General features: G+C 39.5%; 1 protein-coding gene and 1 pseudogene across 1 annotated transcript in view; both read left to right on the top strand.

The window, feature by feature from the left end:
- LOC106846417 (zinc finger protein 709-like) overlaps positions 1–27,279 on the top strand; it is a 107,999-nt gene that overhangs the window by 10,079 nt on the left and 70,641 nt on the right. The gene's annotated exons all lie outside the window — the stretch shown is intronic.
- Positions 9,403–13,331, top strand: LOC106829553 (zinc finger protein 709-like; annotated as a pseudogene).

The raw sequence follows: 27,279 nt of genomic DNA, 5'->3' as shown, positions 1-27,279 counted from the left end.
TTACTGCATGTGCTATTTCATCATGATCCAGAGACATGGGTATCTGGAACTCAAAACTTCCATTGCTTTGGATAATGGGTAGTTGTGTTATTTGTGTTTCTGATTAATATGAGTTGAAAGGACTTGAAATTGCTTTTTAATACAGCATATCATTTTGCTGCTATTCAGACTGAGTGAACAGTTTGTACCCCATGAAATCTTAGAGTTTCTCCCAGTTCTAGGAAGGAGTCTGGTCATTTGCACAACTGTAGCCCATCATGGGTTTTCCTATGAGTAGAATGACACCTGTGCAAGTTCAATGTGATTTTCTGATTAAAATGTTAAAAAGAGCTATGAATATTTAGCGGGTAATAATCCAAGGAATAATTAAGGTGACCTATAGACAGAGGCACAGTATTGTTTTGAGTAATATCCTGTGTGGTGGCAAAGGAGGTAAATTTGACATCCTCTAACTGGGAAAATTTCTGTGCCTTTTTATAAGAGAAGTAGCTGGGAAGTTTTTGTTTCAATGATGTGCAAAGCCAACAAAGACCATTTTTATTGTTTTCAGGGATCATTTCCATATGTTTACATTACCAGGACATGTTACGGAAGAAGGCATAAAACTTCAAATAGCTTTTGTTTCATTAAGTAACAATGGAAATCGAAACTTGTTCCCTTTTTTTCAGTGCTAATTTATGGTTTCTTAGCAGTGGAGAAATTATGTGATTCTATAATTATTAGTGTATCATTTGATCCCCTTCCCCATTCTTCCTCCCATTATACAAATGAAGAAAGTTAAGCATAAATTCTTACCCAAATTCACATAGCTTATAACAGTGAAATCTCTTATTTTTGAGGGCATAATGGGCGGTATAAAAAATTTCAACCTCACAAGAATGCTGCAATGTTTGTGTAATTAGGCTCTTTAACAAGTATTTGGAAACAAAGTTTCCAAACAGGACTCATAAGACAACATGGTGTTCCACTCATATGACATTCTGGAAAAGGCAATAGTGTGGGAACCTAAAACAGTTCAGTTCTTAAGGCTGGGAGGGTGCAGTACAAATGGGCACCATGAGAGTGTTCCTTTGGGGTGATGGAGTGTTCTCCATCCTGATGGTGGTATGACTACACGTTTCTGAAAACGCACAACTACTCTTAAAGTAGTATGTGTATATGCTAAAAACAATTAATAGAAAACAACAAAAATGTTTCACACGCTAGGAGAAAGTTAAACTCTCTTAAACTTTGATTGTGTTGTGTACCACACTTCCTTCCACCACCTTGGGTTCTTTAGAAAAATGTGGAAGGACTGGGGAAGAAGGACTTAGGCCATGATAGACTTGTCCTGGTACCCAGTCTGAATTAGAAAACTCCCTCTAGGGTTCCACCTGCCCTTATCTCATTCACATAACTGGTGAGAAACTGATAGAGCTCCAGGCCTCCATCTTTGAGTTGACAGCAGGTTTCCTGGGTCATACCCTGGGAATGCGATGGTCTGGAACATAAAGCTGCACCTGACACATCTCCACAGTGGGCTCCGCCTGGGAACATCCTAATCTAATCCTTGGACATCAACATCATGTCTTCCCAGAGCAGGTCTTGAGGCCATTTCCAGCCCTAAAGTTTCCCATTTCAAGATTGCTTGGGGCTGTCCCCATTGCCAAGTGGTTAAGTTCGCGTGCTCCACTTCAGTGGCCTGGGATTTCGCTGATTAGGATCCTGGGCGCAGACATGGCACTGCTCATCAAGCTGTGCTCAGGCGGTGTCCCACATAGCACAACCAGAAAGACCCACAACTAGAATATACAACTATGTACTTGGTGGGGCTTTGGGGAGAAGAAAAAGAAAGATTGACAACAGATGTTAGCTCAGGTGCCAGTCTTAAAAAAACAAAAAAGTTGCTCTGTGCCTCCTTGATGGGAAAAATGGTTAAGTGCAACACATGTCCAACCACAAATTTTCTGTTGTGTTGACCTTAAAATCAAAAGAGCCACTTATTTTACCAGTAAAACAGGTTTATTCAGGAATAGCAGAGGAAGTACAATTCAGGACATGCAAACTATGGTGAAACATAGGCAGATAGAGAGAACAGAACAGATAGGCTTGCTTTTATAGAGGACAGGAGGAAGCTGGAAGCTGGCAGGGGCTGTTTGGGACAGAAGTCCATTGAACGAGAATGAGAGATCAGGGTGGTAACATGGCTGAGTGTGGTGATTTCTCATTGGCTGGGCTGTTGCTGGGCAAGGAGAAATTCTTCCTTCCTCCTGCTGGGGTCTGTAAAGTAAGCATCTTCTGTTGGGGAACAGGAGGGACACATTTTCCTATTTAGCGTCTGCAAGATGTGGTGAGTAGTAGTGTGTGAGAGCTACCCCTTCAGGGCTTCTGGACTCCATTTTAAATGAGATTTCCTATATTTTCACATTTGCAGCCTCAGTTGACTGTGAGGTGAGGCAGTGGTAGAACCCAGAATTCATGTCATGATGCACAGGCCCCTGGAACACAGTACTGTCACATAAATGTCACTCCTGCACCAACAGGCAATAGTCTCAATACCACCAATCATGTCAAAAAGAATTGCCCTGCTTTGTCCTAGCTCTGGAAGTTCCTCAGGCACCCAGCTGTACCTAAATCACCGTCCCTGAGATCTTGGACACATTCCATCCTGCCATTTCAGTGGCTCATGCACTGACCACAGCCAGCTCCCTCACCTCAGAACCCACCTCCACAGTGAGTTTGGAACCCTCCCACCAACGCCAGTGCTTACTTTTTCTGGAACAGGAATCACCCTGCATAGTTCTAGTCCCTGAGGCCTGTGGGAAATGGTGATCTCAGGCAGACCCTCTGCAGTCATGGGCTCCCTCCCTTTAAGTAGTTCCCAGAATGCAACGGGTACCATGCCAAAGGAAGTGGCAGAAATGGCAGGGGTTTCCACCTTTCCTGGAGTGCACAGGTGCGGGAATTGGTGCCCCTTTTCTTTGTTGGAGGTCACACCTACTGTTTCTTGAATGGAAAGGCAGAAATAAGCCAAGCCACATCCCAGTGTGCCCTTGTGACAACTTCCAGTGCTTTCCTGGGTCCCCAAGGTGATGTCTTTGTCATTGGAGACCTGGGGGCAGAGGTCAAAGGCCTCCTCCCCCCATAAGCAAATGTTCCAGGGAGGGCAGTGATCAAGACCTTGGTGAGGATGGCCCATGGGGCTGACCCATGTGAGGTCTGTGCACAGGTGAGACTTCAGGCAGTGATGGATCCCAGACAGTGAAGACCACAGCAACGGAGATGGTGACTGGGTGAGGACTCACAGACCTTTGTTGTCCGCACTGAGCTTCCAATGGGAAAGCAAAGTGAGGAAGGGGCAGGTGGTGAGGGGCGTGTTTCTGGGAGTGATCCTAGCAGCCTGAGGGGCTGGGACACGGTGATCACTGCAGTCATCGTGGGCCCTGACTCTCCCTCTTCAGGCCCTGGGCTGTGGGTCTCTGGGCCATTATCTCTGAGAGTTGGTCAGGTTTCAGCCAGGATAAGCAGGACAAGCAGTGAATACTTCTGGCAACAGTAAACAACCTCCTGGACTCAAGGTGTCCCCAAGGAGGGAGCAAAAAGATACTATCTTGATAAGGTCTAGAGTCACTCCCAAAGATAGCCACAGGAAAGAACCAATAACTTGCATGTCTCCAGCAGGCAGAAAGCCAAGCCAGGTGTTCAGGACATAAAACAAGAGAAGTAAGAAGGCAATAGCTGTCTTTGGGAGAGAGGAGATCAATAACCAATTGTTTTGGATTTCAAAAGGAAGGGACAGTGTTAATTTTTTCCCTCTCTTGACTGGGCCCCACAACCACTATCCAGGAGAGCACGCTCTGGTGAGAATTCTCACCCAAAGCCGGCTTTTGCCAGTTCTCCCAGGATTCCATCTGCAGGCTCCAAGTGGGGTTTAACGTAGACGGCATAGCTCTCCTATTTACCAGAATTTCCCAAAGTTTTTCCTTAATTGCAATTATAGTTTCTATTGGCTGTTTAAGGGAATAATGTAGTAATTTGCTAGAAAATCCCTGAGTCCCCTCAGCATTTGGAAGGGCCTATGTGGAGGCCTTCCTTTGAAGGTAGAGATGGTGGTGTCTGTCAGAACTTTTGTTTATTGTCTTTGTTTTAGGTATGTCAATCTTTAATTTTTCATTAGATTTTTGAAATGAAACTTTCAACAATCCGTTTTTGTAACTGAGTCTTGTTTTAAATGCCTTTCTTAAATGATCTTATCTAATTGGGACAGTCCTTATAATAACCATTGTTATTTCCTGAGAGCTGACAGCAGTTTGGTGGGACCCTTAGCTGTAAATGGAGCATCACCCACGTTTCTGTCCAGCCTGATCTAGCTGCACATGGGGTGCAACTCACACTTCTACCCAGCCTTGTGTTGGGGCCGCAACCTGAAGGCTACCAAGTCCAGCTCTCAGGACACAAAAGATCTTATTAAGATTTGGCCATTTTTGTTGATATTCAAGCTTCCAGGACCACAGTTCTTAGATATAAAATAAGCAGGTGTCTCTGAAGGTGGCACACTTAGCTCTTAGATTTGATGGATTCTGTTTCTTCTAGCTAAGTCTTCAGGCTTCTTGGAGACAAAATCAGAAAAGAGATGTGCCTCTGGGGTGGAGAATATGTGATGTTTCAAAGTGCACATCATTGCATGGAAATTTGCTTGAGGTTGGTGGGTGACCTAGTGTCAGTCTGACCCATTCCATGACCAACTTACCCTAACATGGGAGCCTTTGCTTTAGGTGGCAAGCACTCTAACAGCCCTTAAATGCCCTACCCATGCCTACTAATTTGTGGCCTTTCTGTCCCTGAGATCCTCTTTAGCCATAATGTTTATTTACATAAAAGAAGAAAAACAAACTCATGCACCTGAACATACCAGCAGTAAACAAAATATGTTACTGCCGAATGGCCAAGAAAAATGCCCAGTGCACACCATCAGTTTCCAACATGGAACCTGGGACTAGGAGATGGAGTGAACCAATGGACCTCAACACACAGGGACTGTGGACTGATGCCAAACAGATGGAAACTGGGGCTGCCACCGGCAGTTCCCAACATGGATTCCAAACAAATGAGGGTTGCAGGCTGAACTGCCAGCGGGGTGCCACATGGAATCTAGGGACAGAGTCCAGTGTGGGGCTTCCAGTGAAGTGGGGCCTTGTGGTCTTAACCACCAGCAGTTCCCAGTGTGGCACTAGTGATTCCAGAAAAATGGGGAACTGACTGGAAATGCGATGAGATTGGGAGCTTTAGGCAAAGACAGTGGAGCTCAGAGCGAAAGAGAACTTATCCACAGCCCTTGGAAGGCTCAGGAAAGACAGAACTAAAAAGGGGTTATGGGTACCACTCCTGTGTTGATCATTGTCCCAAGTGCTGTCAGAAGTTTGCTTCAGATCCTGATCCTGCCATCAAATCTGTTAAATAAAAATTCAGCTGAGTAAATTTAAAGATCTATTTGGCTTTATTGAGCAATACAGGAATCAGGCAGCATCCCATCTAGTAAGTAGAGAGGAGCTCCAAGGGTACAGAAAGGGAAAGGTTTTAAAGGCAGGACAAGGAAGTCATGAAGAGAAAAAAAGGATTCGTTCAGATGAAGGTTATCTCCCTTTGTGGGAAAAAAGGTCTGATTAGGTGGATGACCTCATCTTCCTTTAGGGGATGGAGAGGCCCATGTGGCACATTACCTCATTGGTCCTGACCAGCAAATCCCAGAATGATGTATGTTCTTGGGGAAGAGTGAAGCTGCAGTTAGGTTAGATATTAACCCCAGGCTTGGTGTTGTGGGAATAACAAAAGTGACTCCATTTTGGGCTTGTGGTTTTCTTTTTAACAATCGTTTATAATCAAATGACTAATATATTTTTAACAGGAAGCCAGAGCTCTATGTGTTGTCTAAGTAATTTTTTTAAGTGTGCGATAAATTTTAACAAACCATAAAAAGTTAATTTTCTCAATTCTGTGTCTCTACAAAATGAGAAGTGATATTACAGCCTGTAGTGCCATTGTGTATCAAGCTGGAGAGAGTTTACTGAAAGGGGCAATGTATTAAATGCACTGGTGTGATATATTAATATGAGGAGATCCTCTGACCCGCTCCCCAGTGAAACTGATGAAAATTGTTTTAAAACAATCATTTAAAGCCTCTGGAAATTGTCCTAACGGCAAATGGCAAATGAGGAACATCTATTCAAGAAAATAAGTTTTTTGTGAGAAGGAAAGAGTGTGCAGAATTTGAACCATGTCCACTCCTTACCAACTTTCAGCTCAGGAAGTGAGCTCTCCTCTCTAGAGTACTGTACCCAGAACCAGAAGACATGACTCTCTCCCCCTCAGCTTCCAGAACAAGGGCTTCTTCCCATAATGAGCAGGACTTCAACATTACCCATCCTGCCCTCAGCTGCCTGTTGTTGAATTTAATCCCCTCATTGGTTCGCATGAAAACTGGGGACCCTCTTCTTGCACCCAGCCCCTTCTCATGGTGCGGAGGCTCTGCTGTGCTCATGCTGTGCTGAGAATGCTGGGCGCTGATCACTCTTGCCCAGCTCATGAGGTGGCTGTAACATGGGACAATCAAGAGAATCTCTAGCTGCTGTCTCTCCACTGCACTGATGTTTCAATCCCTAAATTGGGATTGTCATTCAGAGTGAGTCTTGCTGTTGTCCCCATCACAGCTCCAGAGTCCTGGAACAGAGATTTTGCCTGAACACTGCAGAGGAGCCGGCCATAAAACACAAAGCTCTTAATTCCTTCCCAAAGAAGTTAACTTGACCCCAGCAAAAGATCATGAAAAATTCAAGTCAAATGATACTCTCAGAAATGTGGAGAATGAGGTGAAAGGCAATTAGTAGATTTGTGTATGTAGTGAAGATACTGCTTAGAGTGTAGGCTGACTAGTTTCTGGAAAGAACCAGATAATTCGAGTGCTGAGAGGATACTACCAAGGGTCAGAACAAATATCAAACAGTGACCTGAGAAAATATTTCTACAAAGGAGCCAGAATTTCACATTGGTGAAAACAGTAGAGCAATCAGCCAGCAGTTAATCTAGTTTAACCATGGGCTGTGTCGGTGATGGAGGAAGAGAGCCTTACCAGTCCCACTGTCTCCTGATGGTAGATGCACCCAAAAGCCATGCTGGATTCTAGGAGATGCATTAGAGGTTTCTCTCTGTGTGGAGGATACAGACTTAACTAGAATAATCCACCCAGTTACTGAACAAAGCTAATAACAATAAAAAGTGCAAGTAGGAAGGAGACCAGAAGCCAGAGTTGCTAAAACATATTACCTAAAATGAGTGGTTTGCATCAAAAATATGAGACATGCAAAGATACAGGAATGTAGTAACTATACACTGGGGGAAAAACAGCAATTGAAAAATTAGCCAACTCTTACAGGAAACCCCAGTAAAATGAACAAATGTTGTCTCAGCAGAGAAAAGGGAGGTCAGAAGGCAACAGATAACATAGTCAAAGTGTACAAAGAAAATACCCATCAACCAAGAATCCTACATTTGTTATATTATTTATAAGAAATATAAGTGATATTTTACCTTGATTTTTTTCTTTTTCTAAACCTCTACCTTTATCATTTATGTTCTTATTGATAAATTTTCAAACATTCAAAGTAGGTGTACTCATGAAAAATTTCTTCGATTTAAATCTCAGAAAATCCTTATTTCTCCTTTATTCTTGAAGAATTTTTCTTGACAGAGAATTCTAGGGGACTTTTGTTTTCAAAATTTTACATATTTCACTCTATTCTCTTCCTGCCTGCATGGTTTTTGAAAAGTCCAGTTTAATTCAAATCTTTGTTTCTTTATACCTAAGATGTGTTTCTTCTCTGTCATTTCTCAATACATTCTCTGTCTGATTTTTCTCCAGTTTGAATATGATGTTCTGGGGTGTGCACTATTGCAGTTTATCATGGTTAGTGTTCTCTGAGATTTCTGGATGTGCTGTTTGCTATCATTAATTTTAGGATATTTTGGTGATTATTACTTCCGTTGTTTCTTCTGTTTCTCTCTTTTCTTTCAGGTAGTCCCATTGTGTAAACCTTTTCTGAAAGAGGGTTGTCCTAGGCTTCACGGGTATTGTGTTTGTCTGTTTTGTTCTTTTTGGCTTTGCATTGGGCTCTGGTGAAGTAGACTTTTTGTTACTACAGGCTGTGTTAAGAACAGAATATCTGGTTATACTTCAAAATGCCATCTGTTGTATCTTTTTCCTAATTTGGGGGGACACTGGTTTGCCCTACGACCTCAAGGCTCTCCTGGCTCTAAGAAGAGTTGTTCAGTTCAAGTTTGTTCATTTTCTTGTGAGGTCAAGAATGACAGCTTCTAAGCTCCTTAAGTGTGGGATCAGAAGTTGGCAGGGCCTCATCGAGAGTGGCAGACACTTCCTGATGAAGTTGAAGAGTGGAGATTTTATGATCTTTGTAGGAAATCATTCACATGTTTGATAATCACTGGCAAATTGACTATCAAACCATTGTGAACTTCAGTGAACTCATTAAGCAATCCGTAGCTCTTAACCTGCCCCTCAAGCCAGCAAGGCTCAAGGTGCACTGTTAGTGTTTCTCTAGAAAGAGCTGTTCTGCACATTCTCATCTCTTTGTAGGTTCTAAAAATTGGCAGGAAGTGGCCTTGAGGCACATGAGTATAGGAATTTTATGGTATAATTTGTCATGTCTTCTTCCTTGTGTCTGAGCTCTAAGTTCCAAATAACTTTCTGGCCCCATCAAACTATATAGAGAAAGAAAGGAAGAACTGAGTGAGTCTATGAGAAATATTACACAAGTTGAAAGCAATGCTTCCTCACAAGAATATTTACATTCAACCAGCTGCACCTGCTTACTTGTAATGATGGCCTGGAGTAATTTAGGACAATGTGGGCAACTGGGTTTCATTAAAAGTTTGATATCTACAGGCCTCCTGGACACTCTTTTTGGTGATGAGAGTAGATAAAAAAGCTTCCAGTTCTTCACTATGTTTTTATCCATTGAAACCTCATGCAGGTTTGTCCCTCTACCTCATGGAGTGCTGTAACTGGTGGGTAATAAGGAAGGAGATGAAAGAGTTTTTCTCACAAGGAATCGGCCTCAAAATTATAATATTTGTTTCATTTTTGTCTTTCCTTGTATCCTCTGTATCCTGCCACTACAGAGAAATATGATGTAATGTGATCACAGTAAAAATGTGTAAATAATTTCCATGTGTTTGGAATTCTGTTAAATTCATGAAGAAATGTGTACAGAAAATGAATGAGTTTTTGATGATGGCAGCATAGAATAAATGTCTGGAGACGACAGAATCATACACAACCTTCGTGCTTATGGAGTATAGATCCCCAGTGCTATCAGCCTTATGCATCCTGCCCTACACATATTTGTGGTGTTTTAGGACTCAGTGGCCATTGAGGACGTGGCTGTGACTTCATTCTGGAGGAGTGGGCTTTACTGGATCCTTCACAGAAGAAACTCTACAGAGATGTGATGTGGGAAACCTTTAGGATCCTGGCCTCAGTAGGTAAGAATGAGGACATTCCAGCATTTCACCAATGAGAGAACAAGTGTTTCTGGCCCATCTGGTCCAAGATGTAGAATGTGGAAGTGGGGGATATTGGTAAATAAACTAGATGTGGTCATAGCTCATTGTGGACTTAAGTCTAAAATTTCTTCTATAATTTCTAATACTTTGGAATCATCTTTCTGGGTCTTCATTTTAGGAAAAATATGGGAAGATCATGATATTGAAGATCAGTACAAAGACCAGGAGAGAAAACAGCGGTGAGTCACACAATGGAAAGCACAATAGAAAGCACTGTGCAATGTGAGAATTCTGGTATGTTATGAAATTTTAAAAAGATGGAAAGGAGACAAATAACCCTTGCTTCAAATTTAGCTATTCTTAGAAAATTTTTATCAAATATGTGTTCTGAAATGTGATGTAGAGGATCAGTTATTGCAAAATATTTCACTTGGAAACAATAAACTCTATAGAGGCATATCACTGCTTTGGTAATATGAAAGCCTCTTGTAGAGCATTCATTATTCAATTTCTGAGAATAGAGACAAGACAGAAAACCTAAACTTTTCCTATGAATCGTAATAAATATAACAAATGTAAAATCTAAGTTATGAATTAAATTTAAGAATTATTAATGTGCTTCTTATTTCTTACAGAAATCATATGGTAGAGAGACTCTGTGGAAGTGAAGAGGGTAGTCAGTGTGGAGAAAACATCAACTTTATTCCAAATCTCAATCTAAACAAGAAAACCGCAGGAGCTAAACCATGGGAATGCAGTGCATGTGGAAGAGTCTTCATGCATCATTCATCCCTTAAAATGCACGTTAGATGTCACACTGAACACAAACAACATGACTATAAAAAATGTGGAGAGAAGCGATGTAAATGTATGGAATGTAGTAAAGCCTTCACATTTCTCAGTTCTCTTCGAAGGCATGAAATAGCTCAGACTGGAGAGAAGCCCTATGAATGTAAGAAATGCAGTAAAGCATTCGCTTCTTCCAGTTCTCTTCAAGATCATGAAAGTACTCATACTGGAGAGAAATCCTATGAATGTAAAAAATGCAGTAAAGCATTCGCTTGTTCCAGTTATCTTCAAAAAACATGAAAGACATCACACTGGAGAGAAACCCTATGAATGTAAAAAATGCAGTAAAGCATTCAGTATTTCCGCTTACCTTCGAATTCATGAAAGAATTCATACTGGAGAGAAAACCTATGAGTGTAAGAAATGTAGTAAAGCATTCTCTTCTTCTAGGTCTCTTCAAGTACATGAAAGAGCTCATACTGGACAGAAACCCTATGAATATAAAAAATGTAGTGAAGCATTCGCTTCTTCCACTTCTCTTCAAAGACATGAAGACATCACACTGGGGAGAAACCTTATGAATGTAAAAAATGCAGTGCAGCATTCACTTATTCCACTTCTCTTCGGCTACATGAAAGAACTCATACTGGAGAGAAACTCTGTAAGTGTAAAAAATGCAGTAAAGCATTCACTTGTTTCAGTTATCTTCAAAAACATGAAAGAACTCATACTGGAGAGAAACTCTACAAATGTAAAAAATGCAATAAAGCATTCACTACTTCCAGTTATCTTCAAATACATGAAAGAATTCACACTGGAGAGAAACCCTATGAATGTAAGAAATGTAGTAAAGCATTCACTTCTTCCACTTCTTTTCGAAGACATGAAAGAAATCACACTGGGGAGAAATCTTATGAATTCAAAAAATCTGGTACAGCATTCGCTTCTTCCAGTTCTCTTTGAAAACATGGAAGAAGTCACACTGGAAAGAAAGCCTATGAATGTCAGGAAAGTGGGAAAGCCTTTATTTCTCATGCAAACTTTTGAGGATATGCACGAATGCACACTAGAGGAAAAAGCATGTAAATGTAAGGAATGTAGGAGAGACTTGTCATCCCAGTTCTTTCTGAAGGCATGAAAGGACTCACGTGATAAAAACCTCTTGAATGTACACAGGGTTGGAAAGACTTCAGTTGGCCCATATTCTTCTCTGTGAAACTCCCACCAAAAAGAAATATGAATGTAACTCATATGAGAAAGCTTGACGGAAATTACTTTGTGTATAATGTTCTAGAAAACTTTCAACATGAAAGAGTTGTTATAAATATGTTGTGTTTACCAGGCCTCTTAAAGTGCAACATTGGATTGTGGGTTTTTGTTAATTACTTTCAGAAATGAATACTGAGGTGAGAGTTCTGCAAGTGACCCTTCATCAATACTACGTAAGATTAATAGGTAGTGCTTTTTCCTAAAGTCAGTTAATAATATTTTCTCTGTAATTTTTTTTTTTTTTTTTTGAGGAAGATTAGCCCTGAGCTAACTGCTGCCAATCCTCCTCTTTTTGCTGAGGAGGCCCTGAGCTAACATCCGTGCCCATCTTCCTCTACTTTATACATGGGATGCCTACCACAGCATGACGTGCCAAGTAGTGCCATGTCTGCACCCGGGATCCGAACCAGCGAACCCTGGGCTGCCAGAAGCGGAACATGCACCCTTAACCGCTGCACCGCTGGGCCGGCCCCTGTGATTTTTTTTATAATGTCTCAATTGTTCTGTGTGAAGTGGCCATTGAAAAATGACAGTTTGTACTTTTTGAGATTTTCTTACTGGCCTTGTATTGCAGTTCCTGGATATGCCCAGTCCCTTGTACATTTGGCTACTTTCTTAGAGAAAGCTCCTTTGATGTGGTGGTGGGTATAGGAGCCTATTTTTATTTTACACACTATTGAACACTTGGAATAGAATTTATTTATGGCAAGTTTGTCAAAGAGTATACTTTGCTGTGAATTTTTTTTTTTCACATTTGGGCCTTTGCTCTTCCTTGTGACTGGTATTTGGTGAATAGACTTTGAATTAAGTAGAGGCCTGTGATAAGGCAACAAATTCTAGAGCTGGACATATCACCCCTTTATTGTCTCATGTCAGTGGTTAATATTAAGACCTAGATATTTAAGAATCCATGCCCTTTGTACTTTCATGTTGGAATTCACCAACTGTGTCACTTGCGTGAGATTTCAAAGGCAGAAGCAAACAAGGCCTTAATCAGATACTGGAGCCACCACACAGGGAGAGAGATAGTTCCATTGGAGCTTTGAGGACATCTTCCTCAATCCCATTTTCTGGATTCTTTGCTTTTCTGTGGAAGAGTATCTTGAAAACCACCACTAACTGATTTCCATTTTCTTAGGGGTGTATTTTCCACTGGTGTTTTCACAAATTTCTCATCAAAGATGCAATTAAAGTTAGGCTTTTTCTACAAGGCCTCTTGTGCCCACCAGGAAGCTTACTGAGAGTTTGTGATTTTGAGTATTCTGTGATTCCCCTCTTCTCTAGATGATGTCTGTAGAAGGTCTAATTTGTATACGAAATACCTTATGCTGTTAATACTGCTAATGAGTATTTTTTCCTGATTTACCATGACATCTACAATGGGGCAGTCAAAAGAAGTACTTGGGAGTTTGTTTCTCTGCTGCCTTGTGCAGCGGCTGCCTTGACCCAGTTCTTCCATGTGAGAACAGTCACCTTTCTCACGTCAGGAAGACTGTGTGTGTTTCCTTTTACTTGTAGCTGACCATATTCCCTCAATATGTTTTCAATAGTGTTTGATTGTATGTCATTAAAACTATGTACATTTCCGTGTGAAATGAACATTTCTGTAGTTTCACTGATGTATTTTGTCAACTGTTTTCTAAACCATTCTGTACTAATAAACATTGTGGTTTTATTTTCTCAGATTATATTAAAATTCATTTTAATTATTGGTTTTCAGATATACTTTGCAATTTTATTCATTTAATCATTATACATTATGAGGTAATTTTCAAATGTACATACAAATTCAGGTATGTTTTCCTCAGGCAAACTTTAATTTTTAGTCTTTTATAGTTAATATTTTTGTCATGAAACTAATTTGTAATTTATTCTGAACCCCTAACTTAAAAATCATGGTTTTTTCAGTGCTCTCTTGCCAGTGACCTGCATGGTTGCACCTGTAGTCAAAGAGAGGGATGTAACAAATTCTAATAAAAATGATCACAAAGCATAAAGGACTGAGGTATGACAGTAACAGGGTGCTCAAAAGGACTTCTAAAAGAGTTTCGACAAGTGGTTGTTGATTTGATTCCTATTCAAGGAGGAAGGTCCTTTTCTGTCTGACAGCTGTGAGGAGGTAAACTTAATTCTAACTTTGTAAGCATTTTGTCCTTGATAAAATATAATCATTGTTTTCTAGAAGGCAAAACCAATGTCGTGAAGCTGAAGTTAATTTTTAAGAAGTTCCAGTCATTTTAGTAAGAAGAAGGAAAACAATCATTTTTATGAGTTTGACTTTTATCCCTTATCATTTTTACCTCTATGGTGACAAAATACTGTTTTGTTTTGGAAACTGTACTTTTAATGAACCAGCTGTCGGACACTTTTCAGCAGGGTAAGACTTGGCCTTGCAGTGGATGCAGCCAGCTCCCGGTCCTCTGGAACAGCTTTGCTAGGTTTGCTTTTCCTACTTACAGTCAAAACACTGATGTATTTCCTATGGTGAATTAGACACTGTTTACTATGAAGTACCTCATTGAAATACATCAATTCACTTCTTAGCATCCTACATAATATTTTCAATATCTCCTTTATGACTCAATGGAGGGCTTTGAGTTTAGGTAAATTGTGAGACCACACAAACCTAGCAAGGGAGAGAGAGGACCACTGTGCCAGTCAAGCCTTTCTTTCTCAGACACTATGCTCTTGATGCTAGTGTTTCAGCATCCCTCACCTGCCATGCACTTGAGAGTCAGTGTACCCAATGTAGCAGAAATAAGGCATGGTAGGATTTGGATATAGTGCCTGAAACAAACAAGTTCTTGCAGTCCTGGTGCTTATGTATTTGTGGGAAATGAGAGATGATTACAACTAGTAAAGCTTTGTTTATGAGATGGAGACAAGGGCTTTGAAGGAAAGTGAAAAGAGCATTGAGCTAGTAGAGAGCTAGTAATGTCCTCCTTGAAGGTGCACACATCTATGAGGGCAGGAGAGAGTGAGGATGTCGTCGTCGTTTAGAGGTGATCCTCTCAGGAATAATTGAGGTGAGCTGCAGGGATAGTATTTTGAGTAATATCCTAATTGAGTATAAAAGGAGAAAAGGAAAATTTTCCACATCTTTCATCAGGAGTGGCTGGAAGTCTCTCGTGTCAGTGATCCACAAAGCCCTGGAACCCACTGAGCTGATCACAAGTTTCCTTTCCCTGTGCTCAGGTGTCCAGCACATGCTGTGGAAAAGTGGGAAACAGCAGTAACAGCTGCAAGGTTTAAAACAGCAAAGGAAATGGAATGTTTTCCATTTTTCTTGAGTGTTAATTTATGTATTGGAGGGGTTTTGTTCAAACGGGCACCACAGGAGTGGTCTTTTCGAGTGATGGTATGGTTTCCATCTTTTGATGGCAGTATTTCTATACATTTGAGAAAACTTATGAGTGCACTTAAAATATTTTATATATGTTTATATATGTGTTGTATATACAGTTAATAGGAAAATAACTCATATGCTAGAAAAATGTTAAGCTCTCTTGAACCTTGATTTTTACGTGTTCAGCTCTTCTTTCCACCATTTTGAGGTTTTTCTTAGGCAGCATGAAGGACTGAGCAAGAAGATTCAGTCCCCAACAGGCCTTTGTTGCAGCCCTGCCTTAATTGAGAAAACCCCTAGGGTTGCACCTGCCCTCAGCTCATACTCATAACTAGGAGTGAAGTGAGAGGGCTCCCAGAGTCTGTCCTTGATTTTAAATCAGGTTCATGGACAGATCTTTGGAAATACTGTGGTTCTAAAACATAAAAGTGTGTCCCCATTGGGATCTGCCTGGGGACATCCTCATTCATGTGCATCCCCATCAGTTCTTCTCATTGCCATCCATAGACCATTTCCAGCTGTTCATTGCCCAACTCGCGACTACTCTGTTCCTGCTTACTTGGAAACGTTCAGAAATCTATGCGTGTCCCACTCTTGAAAATTTCCCTGAGGCAGCATGGGGGTGCTGCAAGCTGAGAGGGTGGCAGAAGCAGTGTAGATCCGTGTCATGGGCACATTCTGTTAGCCACAGTGACCACAAACATCCCATATTTATCAGATCTGCTTGCTTACTTATTGATACAACACTTAGAAATTGACTGAATTTAATAGGGAAATAAAGGGCTCTAGTAAAGTCAGTAAATGAAAAACGCTCTAAGTCTAGGCCCAGTTGGCTTCAACTCGGAATTTTCCAAAATACTCAAAGAAGGTGTATTACAGATTCTTCACTTGCTCTTCTAAATAATAGAATGGAGAAAACACGTCACACTCATTTTGTGAAGCCAGTACTACTGTGATACCAAAACAAGTGTATTGCCAAAAAACCAGACCCTTATTTATTTTGTGAATATGAATGCAAAAGATCACCACAAATACTAGCAAGCCCAATCCAGCAACATATAAAAAGAATTATATGCCATGACCAAGTGGGTTTCTTCTGAGGATGAAAGATTGGGTTAAAATTTCAAAATCCATTAATGTAATGAAAGATATTAATAGAGTAAAAATAAAAAATGGTGGGGCCGGCCCCGTGGCCGAGTGGTTAAGTTCGTGCGCTCCACTGCAGGCGGCCCAGTGTTTCGTCAGTTTGAGTCCTGGGCACGGACATGGCACCACTCCTCCAGCCACGCTGAGGTGGCGTCCCACATGCCACAACTAGAAGGACCCACGACTAAGAATATACAGCTATGTACTGGGGGGCTTTGGGGAGAAAAAGGAAAAAAATAAAATCTTTAAAAAAGAAATAAAAAATGGCAAGATCATTTCAATAGACTCAATGAAAATAATTGACAAAACCAGTACCCTTTCATGATTAAAACACTCAGCATACGAAGAACAGAAGGAAATTTTCTTACTTCATAATGAGCATGTGTGGAAAACCCACAGATAATGTTATATTTAATGGTGAAAGATGAAAACTTTCTCCTAAATACAAGGAACCAAAGAGAAGTGTCTGCTCTTGCCACTTCCATTCTAGAATGTACTAGAGATTTTATCCAGAAAAGGCAAGAAAAGGAAATAAAATGCATGCAGATGGGTTGGGAAGATACAAAACTCCATGTCCAAATAGGTATCCTGTGTAGGGATTTAGAATATGGCACATCAAAATATGGCACATTAGCATATTGATTATTTTGAGTTAAAGGTACTGGAGAAACAGCCATTGCAAGAAAGACACTCTGGTCCTCTTTGTCTCCCTAAGGCAGGAGATGAGTTTTCCATGTGAACAGTACCCTCCTTGAACCACGAGGGCAGAAGGCAACCTTATCAGAGACAGGGAATTTAGGGCTGAGAAGGCTGTATAAACAAACGTTGGTTTTTCTTCACCATTTCCTACCCCTAGCGCAAACCCCTCAGCCTTGTCAGTTCTTCCATAATTTACTGTGCCTTTATCTGAAAGGCATAAAAGCTTTCTGCTCTGATTGCTTCTTTAGGTCTCATCTTTTTAAGTGACTCCCATACGTACGTGATTAAATTTGTTTTCCCTCTGTTACTCTGCCCCACATCACTTATTAGACCAGCCAAAGAACCTAGAAGGGAAGAAGGGGAAAGTTTTCTGCCCCTAGACTTGCATATAGAAAATTATGAAAAGTCCACCAAAAAGCTATTAGAACTGATAATTGAAGTCTGCAATGTTGTAGAATACAAGATCAAAATACAAAAATGAATTGTATTTCTATATACTTGTAATTAACAATCAGATAATGAAATTAAGAAAATAAATGCATTTGGAGTAGCATCCAAAAAATAAGATACTTAGGAATAAATTTAACAAAGAAAGTACAAAATGAGTACTATGTAACCTACAAACATTAGCAAAAGAAATCAATAAATGTATAAATAAATTGGAAAACATCCTGATTTCATGGGTCAGAATACTTACTGTTGAAATGGCACAGCTTCCCAAAATAATCTGAAGAGTCAACACCATACTTATCATAATCCCAGATGATTTCTTTATCAAAATTGGGAAGTTGATTTTATGTGATATTGCAGGGAATCTGAATAGCCAAACCATTTTTTAAAAGAAAAGCAAATTGTTTGGACTAACATTTCCTGATTTCAAAACTTTGTACTAAGCAACAGACATCAAGATCATGTGGTATTGACACAAGTTTAGACACAAATATCTGTGGCGTAAATTGAGATTAAAAAAAAACCCACACAGCTACGGTCACCTGATTTTGTAAAAAAGTGCCAAGAATGGGGACAGAATATTCATTTCATAAACTGGTGCTGGGCCATGTGGATAGCCATATGAAAAGAAAGTACTTGTACACTTATATCATACCATGTATGATCATTTACCAAGAAGAATAAAAGACCTTAATGTAAGAGTAAAACTATAACACTCTTAGATAAAACATAGGGAAAACTTCCTGACCTTGAATTTGGCAAAGAACTGTTAGAGATAAGATTAAGAGGAAAAAAGGTAATTTAATCACTTTTGTGCCTCAAATGATACCATTAAGAAGGTGAAAACAGGGGCCAGCCCCATGGCATAGTGGTTAGGTTCTGCACATTCTGCTTCTGTGGCCCAGGTTCACAGATTCAGATTCCTGGTGTGGACCTACATCTCTCATCAGCCACATTGTGGTGGTGACCCACATACAAATAGAAGAAGATTGGCACAGATAGTAGCTCAGGGCTAATCTTTCTCAAGCAAAAAAATAAATAAATAAAATAAAGAGGAATGGCAACAGATGTTAGCTCAGAGCGAGTCTTCCTCAAAAAAAAGTAAGTGAAAACACCCTTTGGAACACTTGTGCACTGTTGCTGGAAATATAAAATCATGTTCAGTTTCTAAAAAACAAGGTGGCAGTTCCTCAAAAAAGTACAAATTGAGTTACCATCTGATCAACCAGTTCTATTTCTGGGTAAGTAGCCAAAAGATTTGAAAGCAGAGACTCAAACACATCGATGTCCGCTCGTGTTCATATTAGCATTATCTACAATAGCCAAAAAATTAGAAGTGTCCTTCGGTAGTTGAATGGATCAAAATTCTGCTGGTGGCTTTGAATATCTCCACCATCTAGATGGTGCCCATGATTTTCCCTAAAGACTAATGCCTAGTCACCATGTGGTCAGTTTTGAAGAGAAAAACAACTATTTTTAGTTACCGCCTAGGAATTTCAGAGTCTGACAACCCTGCTCACACCGAAAATCTGGATGTCGAGTATATGTAATGGCCAGTGCCTAAAGGTCAGGGTATTGGTGACCATTTGGACAGGGTTGGTGACTTTTAAGCATTTATGCAATTGATCCCATTTTAGAGGGTTAGAATTCCCTAGCTAGTATCCATACCTGGTGGCATCTGCATACTTGTATTAAAAATATGTAAATATCTGTTATAACCTAATAATAAACAGTCAAATAACTCAATTTAAAAGTGGCAAAGAATGTGCATACATATTTTTCTAAGAAAGGTAGACGAATGGCCGAGAGCATATGAAAAAATGCTGGACATCATTAGTCATCAAGGAAATGAAAATTAAGACCTCAATGAGATACTAATTCATAATCACTAGGATGGCTAGAATCCAAAAATGAGATAATATCAAATCTTGTCAAAGGTCCATGGAGAATTTCAACCCTCACACATGGGGGTATGAATATAAAATGGTGCAGCCACTCTGGAAAACAGTCTTGGAGCGCCTCAAAAATTAAACCTAGAATCACCATATGATTCATCAATTGCTTTCCTAAGTATGTGCCCCCAAAAAATGAAAACATGTGTTGGAACAAAATTTGTACATGAATTTTATGGTAATATTGTTTCTAGTAGCCAACAGGTGGAAACAGTCCAAATATCCGTGAATGGATGCATGGATAAACAAGTTTTATCCATCCACTGGAATATTATTTGGCCATGATAATGAATGACATAGTGATACATGGTCCAACATGGATGTACATTGAAAACATTGTGCTATGTTACTGAAGCCAGTCCCAAAGTCAATGTCAGTACACACATTTAATTATTCCATTCCTAGAAAAGACCCAAATAGGGAGATCCATAGAGACAGAAAGTAGATGAGTGGTTGTCTAGGGCTGGGAATTGTAGAAGGAAGAGGAGAAGATTGGGAATGATAGCTAAAGGGCAGAAGAGTTTCTTTTTGAGGTGACAAAAATGTTCAAAAATTGACTGTGGTGAGCCAGCCCTGATGGCCTAGTGCTTGCAGTTTGGCACAGTCTGCTTTGGTGACCTGGGTTCGGTTCCTGGGTGTGGAAGCGCACCCCTCGTCTGTAAGTAGCCATGCTATAGTGGTGGCTCACGTAGAAGAACTAGAAGGGCTTACAACTAGAATATACAAGAATGTACTGGGGCTTTGGGGATAAAAAAAGAAGAAGACTGGCAACAGATCTTAGCTCAAGGTTAGTCTTTCCCAGGAAAAAAAAATTGTGCTGATTTCACATTTCTAGAAATACACTGAAAGCCATTAAAATGTACAGTTTAATGAGGTGCACTGTACAGTATTTGAATTATATCTCAATAAAGCTATTCAAATAAAAACTGGCTCAAAAGTTTTTCAATGCAAGATTTTCAATCCAGGCTCTTAAGCATATCAGTTTCCAAGTTAATCAACACATCCTTCCCCTCACTGTGTTATAGTGTGTGTGTGTGTGTATGTGTGTGTGTGTGTGTGTGTGGTGAGAATGCTTAAGATCTACTCTCTTATCAAATTGCAATTATACAATATACATATAACAAATGATCATGTTGTAATTTTAAAATAAATTTTGTCACTTCAGTGAAGCTGGGGGAAAAGTGGTTGCCAAATGCATCCCAAATTTACACAATGATTTATTTTCCTTATATCCATGAAAATAGGAATTCAATTACCTTAGGGATATGATCACATCCCTGTAGAGTTTCATCTGGGATGGATCCAGAAGAGCCCACTCCTCCATGGTGAAGGTCACAGTCCCATCTTCACGGGCCACAGAGTCCTAAAACATGACACATATGTATACAGGAGGATGGGTAAGATGGACAAGCACTGGGGATTTATATCCACTTCATAAGGAGTTCACATATGACTCTGTGGTCTCCCAACGTTTATTCCATGAGTTGGTCATCAGAAGTATTACTCTCTGGCCACACTCACTTCCTGATAAATTTAACAGCATCATGAAAACGTGGAATGTACTGGTGCATTTTCACTGTGATCACTTCAAGTCTTCATTGCTTTCTACTGTCAGCGTACAGAACACCTCAGAGAAATGCTATATAAATGAATGAAATGTTTCTATTTTAAGCACATCAATTCTTTGTGGGAAAATTCCTCATCTTCTTCTTAATACCACCATGTGATGCAGCACCCCATGAAGCACAGCCTCATAGCTGCATGAAGTTTACCAAAACTTCCAGTGAAGAAGTGAAAGCTCTTTATTGTGTTCCCATCACCAAACATGATGGGCCTAGAGGCCTGTGGAATCCAACTTGTAAGAAGATCCAGCTGGCCATGTTGTCCTGAAGTCCTCCAGGCCACGTCAGATCCAGCTGGCTGAATGATTTTTTTTTTTTTTTTGTAAAATTGGTCTGAGGTTTCGCCCCACCATCAGGATTCATTTTTGTGTGTGAACCAATCTTGTTTTATTTTTATTTTTTTATCAAGTCCATAATAGTTTACATCATTGTGTAATTTCAATTGTACATTATTTCTTGTCTGTCACCATATAAGTGCTCCATTTCACCCCCTGTGCCCACTCCCCACCCCCCTTCCCCTGTTAACCACTGAACTATTTTCTTTCTCCATGTGCTTCATTATATTATATGAGTGAAGTCATCTGGTGTTTGTCTTTCTCAGTCTGTTTATTTTGCTTAGCATAATTCCTTCCAGGTCCATCCATGCTGTTGCAAAGGGGATGATTTTGTCTTTTTTATGGCTGAGTAGTATTCCATTGTGTATATATATATATATATATATATATCACATCTTCTCCATCCAATCATCAGTTGATGGGCACTTGGATTGTTTCCATGTCTTGTCTATTGTGAATAGTGCTGCAATGAACATAGGGGTGCATATGTTACTTTGGATTGTTGATTTCAAGCTTGGGTAGATACCCAGTAGTGGGATAGCTGGGTCATATGGTAGTTCTGTTTTTAATTTTGGGGGAATCTCCATACTGTTTTCCATAGTGGCTGCACCAGTTTGCATTCCCACCAGCAATGTATGAGGGTTCCCTTCTCTGCACACCCTCTCCAACATTTGTTATTTTTAGTCTTAATGATTATAGCCATCTTAACAGGTGTAAGGTGGTATCTCAGTGTAGTTTTTTTTTTTAGTTTTTACTGAGTTAATGATAGGTTACAATCTTGTGAAATTTCAGTTGTACATTATTGTTTGTCAGTCGTGTTGTAAGTGCACCCCTTCACCCTTTGTACCCACCCCCATCTTACCTTTCTCCCAGTAGCCATAATCTGTTCTCTTTGTCTGCATTTTTAAATTTTTCATATGAGTGAAGTCATGCAGAGATTGTCCTTCTCTATCTGGCTTATTTCGCTTAACATAATTCCCTCAAGGTCCATCCATGTTGTTGCAAATGGGACGATTTCGTTCTTTTTTACGGCTGAGTAGTATTCCATTGTGTATATATACCACATCTTCTTTATCCAATCATCTGTTGATGGGCACTTAGGTTGCTTCCATGTCTTGGCTATTGTAAATAATGCTCCCGTGAACACTGGGGTGCATGGGACTTTTGGGATTGCTGACTTCAGGCTCTTTGGATAGATACCCAGTAGTGGGATGGCTGGATCGTATGGTAGTTCTATTTTTAATTTTTTGAGGAATCTCCATACTGTTTTCCATAGTGGCTGCACCAGTTTGCATTCCCACCAGCAGTGTATGAGGGTTCTTTTTTCTCCACAACCTCTCCAACATTTGTTACTATTTTAGTTATTTTTGTCATTCTAATGGGTGTAACGTGATATCTAGTGTAGTTTTGATTTGTGTTTCCCTGATGATTATGGATGTTGAACATCTTTTGATGTGTTTATTGGCCATCTGTATATCTTCTTTGGAAAAATATCTGTTCATATCCTCTGCTTATTTTCTTGATTGTGCTGTTTGTTTTCTTCTTATTCAGTTGTGTGAGTTCCTTATATGTTGTGGAGATTAACCGCTTGTCAGATATATGATTTGCAAATGTTTCCTCCCAACTGGTGTGTTGTCTTTTTGTTTTGTTTTGTTTTGAGGAAGATTAGCCCTGAGCTAACATCTGATGTCAATCCTCCTCTTTTTGCTGAGGAAGACTGGCCCTGAGCTAACATCTGTGCCCATCTTCCTCTACTTTATATGTGGGATGCCTGCCACAGCATGGCTTGACAAGCAGTGCATAGGTCCACACCTGGGATCCGAACGAGCAGCCCCTGGGCTGCTGAAGCGGAATGTGCGAACTTAACTGCTGTGCCACCGGGCCAGGCCCTGTCTTTGTTTTGATTCTAGTTTCTTTTGCCTTTCAGAAGCTCTTTAGTCTGGTGAAGTCCCACTTGTTAATTTTTTTTGTTGTTTCCCTTGTCTGAGAAGACATGGTATTCGAAAAGATCCTTTTAAGTTTGAGATCAAAGAGTATACTACCCATGCTATCTTTCAGGAGTTTTATTGTTTCAGGACTTCAAGTCTTTGATACATTTTGAGTTTATTTTTGTGTATGAGGTCATGGTTTACTTTCATTCTTTTGCATGAGGCTGTCCAGTTTTCCCAACGCCATTTATTGAAGAGACTATCTTTTCACCATTGTATGCTCTTGGCACCGTTGTTGAAGATTAGCTGTCCGTAGATGTGCGGTTTTACTTCTGGGCTTTCAATTCTGTTCCATTGATCTGTGTGCCTGTTTTTGTACCAGTACCATGCTGTTTTGATTGCTATAGCTTGTAATACATTTTGAAGTCAGGGATTGTGATGCCACCAGCTTTGTTCTTGTTTTCCAGGATTGCTTTGGCTATTCCGGGTCTTTTCTTGCCTAATATGAATTTTAAGATTCTTTGTTCTATTGCTGTGAAGAATGTCATTGGGATTCTGATTGGGATTGCATTGAATCTGTAGATTGCTTTAGGTAGTATGGACATTTTAACTTTTTTTTTTTTTTTTACATTTTAACTATGTTTATTCTTCCGATCCATGTGCATGGAATCTCTCCATTTCTTTATGTCATTATCTATTTCTATCAGTAATGTCTTGTTGTTTTCCTTGTATAGGTCTTTCACCTGCTTGGTTAAATTTATTCCAAAATATTTTATTCTTTTTGTTGCAATTGTAAATGGGATTGTATTCTTGAGTTCTTGTTCTGTTAGTTCATTATTAGAGTATAGAAATGCTACTGATTTTTTTAAGTTGACTTTGTACCCTGAAACTTTGCTGTAGTTGTTAATTATTTCTAATAGTTTTCCAATGGATTCTTTAGGGTTTTCTGTAGATAAAATTATGTCATCTGCAAACAGCGAGAGTTTCACTTCTTCATTGCCTATTTGGATTCCTTTTATTTCGTTTTCTTGCCTAATTGTTCTGGCCAAAACCTCTAGTACTATGTTGAATACGATTGGTGAGAGTGGGCAACTTTTGCTTGTACCTGTTCTCAGAGGGATGATGCTCAGTTTTTCCCCATTGAATATAATGTTGGCTGTGGGTTTGTCGTATATGACCTTTACCTTGTTGAGCCACTCTCCTTCTATACCCATTTTATTAAGAGTTTTTTATCATAAATGGATGTTTGATTTTGTCAAATGTTTTCTCTGCATCTGTTAAGATGATCATGTGATTTTTTCCCCTCCTTTTGTTAATGTGGTGTATCATATTGATTGATTTGAAGATGTTGAACCATCCCTGTGTCCCTGATATGAATCCCACTTGATCATGGTGTATGATCTTATTAAAGATTTTAATTTTCCTTTTTCTCCCCAAAGCCCCCTGGTACACAGTTGTATATTTTTAGTTGTGAGTCCTTCTAGTTGTGACATGTGGGATGCCGCCTCAGCATGGATTGATGAGCAGTGCCATGTCCGTGCCCAGGACCTGAACCCACGAAACCTGGGCCGCCGAAGCAGAGCACATGAACTTAACCACTTGGCCACGGGGCTGGCCTCTGATCTTTTTAATGTATTGCTGTATTTGATTTGCCAATATTTTGTTGAGGATTTTTGCATCTATGTTCATCAGCGATATTGGCCTATAATTTTCCTTCTTTGTGTTGTCTTTGTCTGGCTTTGGTATCAGAGTGATGTTGGCCTTGTAGGATGCATTAGGAATAATTCCATCTCCCTCAATTTTTTGGAATAGTTTGAGAAGAATAGGTAATAAATCTTCATTGAATGTTTGGTAGAATTCTCCAGAGAAGCCATCTGGTCCTGGACTTTTATTTTTGGGGAGGTTTTTGGTTACTATTTCAATCTCTTTCCTTGTGATTGGTCTATTCAAATTCTTTATTTCTTCTTGATTCAGTTTTGGGAGGTTGTAAGAATATGAGAATGTATCCATTTCTTCTAGGGTGTCCAGTTTGTTGGCATATAGTTTTTCACAATATTGTCTTATAATCTTTTGTATTTCTGTGGTATCCATTGTAGTTTCTCCTCTTTCATTTCTAATTTTATTTATTTGAGCCTTCTCTCTTTTTTTCTTAGTGAGTCTGGCAAAGAGTTTGTCAATTTTATCTTCTCAATGAACCAGTGCTTGGTTTTACTGATCCTTTCTACAGTCTTTTTTGTTTCAATTTCATTTATTTCTTCTCTAATTTTTATTATTTCCCTCCTTCTGCTGTGTCTGGGCTTTGTTTGTCTTCTTTTTTTAATTCTGTTAGTTATAGTTTTAGATTTTTTAAAGATTTTTATTGTTTGTTAACATGGGCCTGTATTGCTATAAATTGCCATCTTAGGACTGCTTTTGCTGCATCCCATATGAGTTGGTATGGTGTATTTTCCTTCTCATTAGTCTCCAAATATTTTTCATTTCTCCCTTTACTTCTTCAACGACCCATTGGTTGTTCAGTAGCATGTTGTTTAGTCTCCACATTTTTGTTCCCTTCCCAGCTGTTTTCTTGTAGTTGATTTCTAGTTTCCTAGCGTTATGGTCAGAAAAGATAGTAGGTATGATTTCAGTCTTCTCCAATTCATTGAGGTTTGCCTTGTTTCTCGATATATGGTCTATCCTTGAGAATGTTCCTTGTGTGCTTGAGAAGAATGTGTATCCTCCTGTTTTGGGGTGGAGTGCTCTCTATAAATCTATTAAGTTCATCTGGTCTAGTGTTTCATTTAAATCCACTAACTCCTTGTTGACTTTGTGTCTGGATGATCTACCCATTGATGTAAGTGGGGTGTCGAGGTCCCCTACTATTATTGTGTCATTGGTAATATCTCCTTTTAGGTTCATTAATAGTTGCTTTATGTACTCTCGTGCTCCTGTGTTGGGTGCATATATGTTTATAAGCATTATGTCTCCTTGGTGGAGCATCCCTTTTATCATTATTTACTGCCCCTCTATGTCTCTCTTTACCTGTTTTATCCTGAAGTCTACTTTGTCTGATATAAGTATTGGCAACACCTACTTTCTTTTGTTTGCCATTAGCTTGGAGTATCATCTTCCATCCCTTCACTCTGAGCCTGTGGTTGTCTTTAGAGCTGAGATGTGTTTCCTGGAGGCAGTATTTTGTTGGTTATTGTTTTAATCCATCCTGCCACTCTGTGTCTTTTGACTGGATAAGTCAATCCATTTACATTTAGAGTTGATTATTAATATATGAGGGCTTAATACTGCCATCTTATCACACATTTTCTGGTTCTTCTGCATTTCCTTTGTTTCTCATCCTGTGTATTTCTGACTACCAATTTGATTGCTAGTTTTCTGTGTTGGTTTTCTTCATTTTCTCCTTGTTTATCATATACGTCTCTGTTCTAATTATTTGTTTAATGGGTACCTTTAGGTTTGCACAAAGCATCTCATAGATGAGATAGTCCACTTTTCCTTAGACTTTACTGATTCTATTCCTTTCTTCTTCCCCTTCTAAGTTATTTTTGTCATATCTTATTCCATCTTGTGTTGTGAGTTAGTGATTAATAATGAAATAATTTTTGTTTTGGTGTTTTCCTTCTCTTTATCCTTGATGTAAAAGTAAAGTATTTGCCAACCTGATCTGATAGAGAGCTGCCATTTTCTGATTATTGCCTACCTATTCATCTCCTTGCTCAGGGCTTTGTAGCCCCTTTCCTGTTTTGTTTGTTTTCCTTTCAGGTGTGAGGGCCTTCCTGAGGATTTCTTGTAGGGGATTCTTGTGGCAATGAACTCCCTTAGCTTTTGTTTATTTGGGAAAGTTTTTTTGTCTCCATCATATCTAAAGGAGATTTTCACTGGATAGAGTATTCTTGGCTGGAAGTTTTTATCTTTCAGAATTTTGAATATATCATTCCAGAGATTGAATATATCTCTCCTAGCCTGTAAGGTTTCCGCTGAGAAATCCGCTGAAAGCCTGATAGGGGTTCCTTTGTTATTTTATTCTGCCTTGCTGCCCTTAATATTTTTTCTTTGTCATTGACTTTTGCCCACTTTACTACTATATGCTTTGCAGTAGGTCATTCTACATTAACATAGTTGGGACTTCTGGTAGCGTCTTTCACATGAATTTCCATCTGCTTCCCCAGGCTTGGGAAATTCTGCACTATTATT

The sequence above is a fragment of the Equus asinus genome, chromosome 20, assembly GCF_041296235.1.
Source record: "Equus asinus isolate D_3611 breed Donkey chromosome 20, EquAss-T2T_v2, whole genome shotgun sequence".
Taxonomy (NCBI): Eukaryota; Metazoa; Chordata; class Mammalia; order Perissodactyla; family Equidae; genus Equus; species Equus asinus.
Note: the sequence above shows the minus strand (reverse complement) of the source record. Positions and strands in the feature narration are given on the sequence as shown.